A 6,154-nucleotide genomic window follows, 5' to 3' on the forward strand; every position below is an offset into this window, starting at 1 on the left:
CCTGACCAATCAACTTGTTCACCACAAAATTCTTCCAATCGGCATGGGTTTATCCTGTATGTAAGAAATCATTGAAACCAAGATCATCAAGGACATACAGATTCAGAACCTGCTCTCTGCAAAATTAGATACTCCTGGCGTAGGAGCAATGATGTTCTACAGTTTGCAGAGCATTCTTATGTTCAAAGACAGGGCAAAAGCACAACCCAGATCCACACCTGAAAAATGAGCCAGTGGACATTGGGCAAGGGCAAGACTGGCAATGCCGGCAAGGATTCTGAAAATGCATGTTGGCATTCACCATCGACACTCACATTGAATACTGGCCATCTGGGAGGGCATAAGAAGAGCATCTAAGTACCTTCCTGAATACATCCCAAAATAAATGCAAGTAGGAAAAGGCTTACGGTTTTAGCCTTATTGATGCAAGATGCTCAGTACCATGCCAAGTCGGAAATGTATCCACTGGCATTAGGAGAACCTAGTCCAACCAGACTAAGCAGTGGATTTATCCATAATGGGAAGCCTCAGGAGTTATCCTCTGTTAGTTTTTTTTTGGTTTCAGCATTTTTAGACACATTAAGTCTCTTTGGCTGAGTTAACGTTTCAGGTTGAACACTCTTCATGAGAACTGGCAAAGAGCACAAAGCAATAAGGTGAGGGGTGGGGAAGGCTTGGATAGGGCAAAGAGAATATCTGTGGCAGGACAGGGCCAGAGCTGGCATGGAATAAATAGTGGTTGATGGATTAATGGTGGCATTTGGAGGGTGATAACGTAATAGCCCAGCAGGTCAGGCTGTGCTAATGGAGAGAAAGGATGAGCCAGCCAGCTCTGGTATTGACTCCATTCTTCTCCCTCCATCAGCACAGACTGACCAGGTTGCCAAGTCCAGCATTCTTCCAATGTTATCACTCTCTAACTGGCACCATTTAACCACTAACAACTGCTTGTCTCCATGCCAATTGTGGCCAGCCCCAACCTCACAGATATTCTCCTTATTCTATCAATTCCCCATTCTCATCTTCCCTGAAACTCAAAACCTACTTCTTTTTCTCCTTTTCCCAGTTCTAACATAGGTACTTTGTCCCAATTCTCTATCCATAGATGCTGCCTGACCCACTTCTAGCTTCTCCTGGTTTTATTTCAGACTTCAAAGATCTGCAGCTTTTTGATTTCCAGGTCTCATAAGCAGCAAACTCATCAGCTTTTCCACCCTTGCCTTTCTCTCCAACAAGATATGTATCCAGTTTTCATTCTCAGCACCAGGCTCTGGCCAGACATTCACCTGCTGCTGCTGCTTCACATCAAAGTACTCACTGCAAGTGATTTCAACTGTGGTTCATGAACAACCAGCCACTTCACCACACAATGCTGAATCTTGCATTTCCATTCCTAAAAGAGCAAATTCTATGCCTATCATCAGCAGAGTTCTGCAACCTCTTACAGAAGGTAAGCAGCTTTAACATTTTAAAGAGTAGTTTTCACTTAACCCTTAAATCACTACACATCTTTCCCTCTCTTTTGAATGATACTTGATTTGCTTTTCCTACTTTGATGGCTCTACATCAGCTTCTGCACAGAATAAAAAGAATAGCTTTTGCACAATGTCTGAATTTTTATGTGCACAAGTAAATTTTGCCAGAACAATAACTATATCTTTGTGGTGGTTCATTCCTGAAACTGTCACCAACACTTGGTGCATGTTCCCTTATCAGATTCAATGCTAATTCTTTAAACAAAAGTATCAATACAAGATTATAATACTTTCTTTTTCTATGGATTCTGCAAGAGGTGAAATTAAGGAAGAAAAGTTCTTGTACACTCAAAATGCAAACACATAATATCTTCAAAATTGTACACTTCCTTAACAATGAACCTGAAATTAAAAACCTACAGTTCTCCCCCATTCAGTTCCCCTTTGAAAATATTTGGAATGCATGTAGGAAGCAGTACACAATAAGCCAAAAATTCAACAAGTAAACTATTACCAACAGTCTTGTATATTCTATGAATTTACCATTTTTCCCCTTAAAATGGATGCCACTTTCACAGCAGGTACTTTATTGCTAACAATAATATCAATGCCTTGATACACTTTTTCATTTCCAGTTCTGCCTTTGGCCTCATCTCCTGCTTTGTAGTTGAGTTCTTTATTTCTATTATCACATCTGCAGTTCTCCCATTGTACAACCAATCTCCACTACTGCAGTAACTCATCTCCCAGTTGTTAAACAGAAATATCTCAAATACGGACCTTTTAATTAGGAATGGATGCCCAAGGCAAATTCAGCTTGTCCAAAGTCACAAATACAAATGTTGCATCAGGTTTAGCACTCCAACTTCTTTTTCAGATGCCAAGTCAAAGTATTTAAAAAGGCAGAAATAACAAGTCCCTGACAAAAAAAATAAAATGAATACAGCATATAATTAACTTACAACTGTGAAATTCTTTCTATAAAACTTTAGTCTCCAGGGTCATATTTGTTCAACTTTCTCCTTCCCCCTGATCCCTGACACTTGTAAATTCATTTCTTCACATTCAAAATGGAAACTCACTATGTAAATCTGTCACATGATGATTATATCTTCCTCTCAGTAGCACTGTTGCAACTTATCAGTTTTGTGTCTCCGAGCTTGTACTGCAGACCCCAACTAACTCCAGCTTACTGAATCCCAAAATGCTGCTTGCTTAGCTATTTAGCAATAAACAATAAGATAAAAAACAAGTTGCAAGACCAGACTGTCCAATTTAAAAAGGGGACTGAAACATATTTGCATTTTCTGATCCAATAACCTGCTGCTGCCAAATCCTAATTCACCAATTAGGGTAGCTCCTGGGTTAGAAAATCAGGGAACAAAGATCCACGACAGTCAAACACCTCAGCTTACACCCCAACCTCCTCCCATGCAAGACTGAGAATGATCCGCACTGTCGGAGGTGCTAGCTTTCAGATGAAATGTTACATTGAAGCCTCATTCACACTCTCAGGTGCATGCAATTCTCTTCTCTCACTTTTTCTTCTTTCCTTTCCCACCTAACCCCTGCCCTTCCAAATTTGTACATCTACATCCATAATAAAAAAAAACTATTAAACTTGATTCATGATGATCATACCAACCTACCAGTGATGAAATTTTAGAAAAAAGTGTTATTCTCATTCTGGCCTCATATCTACACCTCAACGTCATCAGTAGATGAGATTAAGTCTTCAGTGTAGTAACCTATGGACATTAAATTCCACTTCTGAAATTCAGTTCCACTGCAGTCAACAAACCTAAACTTTAGAAGCAAAGTTTGACACAAATGCATAACTTCATTGCTTGTACAGCATATGCAACAGAGGATGAAATTCTACCACCTTACCTTGTAATTATAATATTGCTGTTTGAGAGAGTTTGCCACATGCAAACTGGCCCTCATGTTCCTCGGAGGCCAAAAGTGACCACACTTTAGAATAACTTTGGTGTCTGTGGAATGCACTGAGACATATGCAGTTTTGAAGTGCATTATACAAATGTAAACATTTCCTTATGATTGGGTCTGAACCCACCTTCATTTCCCCAGCTCCAACACCCTGGAGATTAATTCCAGTTATTCTTCCAGAGGAGTGGACCATGTGATTTTGGACACTCCGCCCTTGCCCATTTTCATCAGATGAGCTGCAGGGTGCCAAACAGCTTACCTCAAGACAATTGATGGAATCAGTAAAAGATGAGAGGCAGGCTATATTACCAAGATAATCTGTTCCAGTGGGGGTGTGTGAAGCATAAAGGGAGAGGAATAGTCTGAAGAGAGCAGAATCAGTTTATCTGTGTGTATGCTGATGCTCAGTCGAGCACCTTTTAAGACTCAGAGAAATAAGTCAAGTCTTACCTCCAGAAACGGAAAAGCACAAGGTCAACAAGAGTTGCTCTTGTACACCTTCTAGTGTTGGATAAAGAAAAGTACTGCCAATATCCTGGGAGAAATGTCACACAACACTACCTATCCTGTGATTCAGGAAATACTGCACGGGAAAAGAGAGCCTTAATGGAGAAAAAAAAAATCGAACTCTTTAAATTGCTAATGCAAACATTTCCGGTGACTTTCCAGGATAATTTACTGACTTTCTTAAAGAGTTAGTGCGAGAAGGAAAGAAATACTTCCTGTTGCAACTAATTCATTCCATAAGAGTTGCTGAAGTCACTTCAATTTTACCTCTCACTGTTCAAAGAATCCACCTTACAAACAAATGCAAAAGTTTACCCCGCCTCCTGTCAGCAGTCACCTATTCTGCTGATGCATACATGGTGTCATTGCTCACCACTTAATGACTGTATCAACTGGAATTCTTCCTAAATGAATGAATGTGGTGAAACCTTTAAGCACATAACAAAAAACAGGAAATAAGTTTTTGACATCTATGGAAGGAATTGTACGATCCAGTGTTTTTGAAAGTTAGAATGTAGATTTGGATACAATCCTGATTTTGAACTGTAAACACCAATAACTGGATAATCAGAGGTTGAAAATTGAAGTATTTATTGTCAGCTTGAAGGCCTGATTTAAAATCAGGGCCTCTATACTTATGATGCAATAACTTGCTCAGTAAAAGGAGAAATTAAATTCCTTAGTGAAAAATTCCCTATTGCTAACTTAAAACAATGTATTCAGCTGTGCTTGTATTGGCAAGCAAAACATGCTTCACTGAAGATACTAAGGCACAAACTCCTTGGAGCAGCAGAAATACGTTGCTGAAAATTAACTACTAATATCACAACAAGTTGAAGTGAAATCCGATTACAACCAATATATAACAAAATATTAATGATTTTCAAATTTACTTTGTGCTCTTTAACCAGAAGAATCCAATTATTCAGGAAAAAAAAACACTTATTAAAGTGATTTAACAGAAGCCCGTCCCCTCATTGTAAAAAAAAATGCATCATACCGGCTTCTGTGCTGTCAATCAAGTGACCGAGTTGACCTTTACTTTGCGCGTTTCCTCGGCTGACGGAAGATTCCCTGTTTCCCCCTGTAGGAAATGTACATCTAATGAGTATTCCCGTTCTCACTCCACTCCTCAGCGCCTGCCTGTCCCATTGTTATACATCATAAACCGAAGCAACCTGCTGCCAGCAGCTGCTCCCTCCAGAATCCTCAGCCAATCACCTGCCACTGCCACCTCCTCTGACATCACATTCAGGGTGACTGTAAAACACAGAGCTCTTTCAAAAGTGTTCACGTAAGAACCATGTCAGTCCTGGAGAGGGAGAAAGAGAGAGAGAGAGAGAGAGAGATCTGCTTTCAGCAGAATACCTTCCTCACACTCTCCCATCTGGCAGTGCTCCAGAACACTTAACTTGCAGAGAAACCAGGCACATTAAGCGACAGAGGTAACATTTTAAACATCATTTATCTGACATCTTGTACCCCTTGGATAAAAGGGAATCAAGCAGTAGAAACTACAAGGCTAATTTATTTTTTTAAATCTCATTTCAAGTGTTCTATAATTAAATTCAATTAGTGATGTACACTTTTATAATACAGCTCAAGTATTCATTTATTCAGGCATCTAGCTTGACTCACAGTTACTCATAAATGCAACACCAAGACATTCACACATTCTGTTCATGTTAAACATCCACATGTGCTGCAGTTCAGGTGTTCGTGGGAAAGCCTTGAACCATCTTATTGTGAACAAATTAATTGTTTTCTTCCCATGACTGAACATCACTCTATTACAACATACCAAGGGAGAAAATAGAAATCCTAGTCAAAGCAGACAATATGCAATCGGCTGAACCAAACAGCATGTTAATAAGGTCTGATAATCTGATTGATTAAAGCAACCTTAGAATTTCCACTATTGAATTGTGTGGATTGTATGTTTGAAGTCAAAGTATTGAATTTCATCTGGCCTATAACAAAACCAAACATGACCATCCAATTCCTTCCAAACTTAAATCTGATCGGCATTAGATTAGTTTAACATTTATTGTGCTGAATTAAATGCAAATGCAATTCACATGCAGATTCTAGAATTCAGTTTAAGGGTAAAAAGAATCTTCAATTTTTACATTAAAATTTACTTAAGTTTCATAAATACTACAGTACAAGGACTCTTGAAGGTAAACTTACAAAAAATAGATGAGCTATTATTAATATTCAAA

General features: G+C 38.9%; 1 protein-coding gene across 1 annotated transcript in view; it reads right to left on the minus strand.

Moving 5' to 3' along the window:
• Window positions 1–5,068, minus strand: part of rbfox3a (RNA binding fox-1 homolog 3a) — a 994,762-nt gene extending 989,694 nt beyond the window's left edge. The window contains exon 1 of the mRNA XM_052032864.1: window positions 4,933–5,068. The gene's annotated coding sequence lies outside the window, so the exon portion shown is untranslated. The remainder of the gene's footprint in view (window positions 1–4,932) is intronic.
• Window positions 5,069–6,154: the final 1,086 nt, after the last annotated feature.

This window comes from Pristis pectinata, chromosome 18 (assembly GCF_009764475.1).
Source record: "Pristis pectinata isolate sPriPec2 chromosome 18, sPriPec2.1.pri, whole genome shotgun sequence".
NCBI lineage: Eukaryota > Metazoa > Chordata > Chondrichthyes > Rhinopristiformes > Pristidae > Pristis > Pristis pectinata.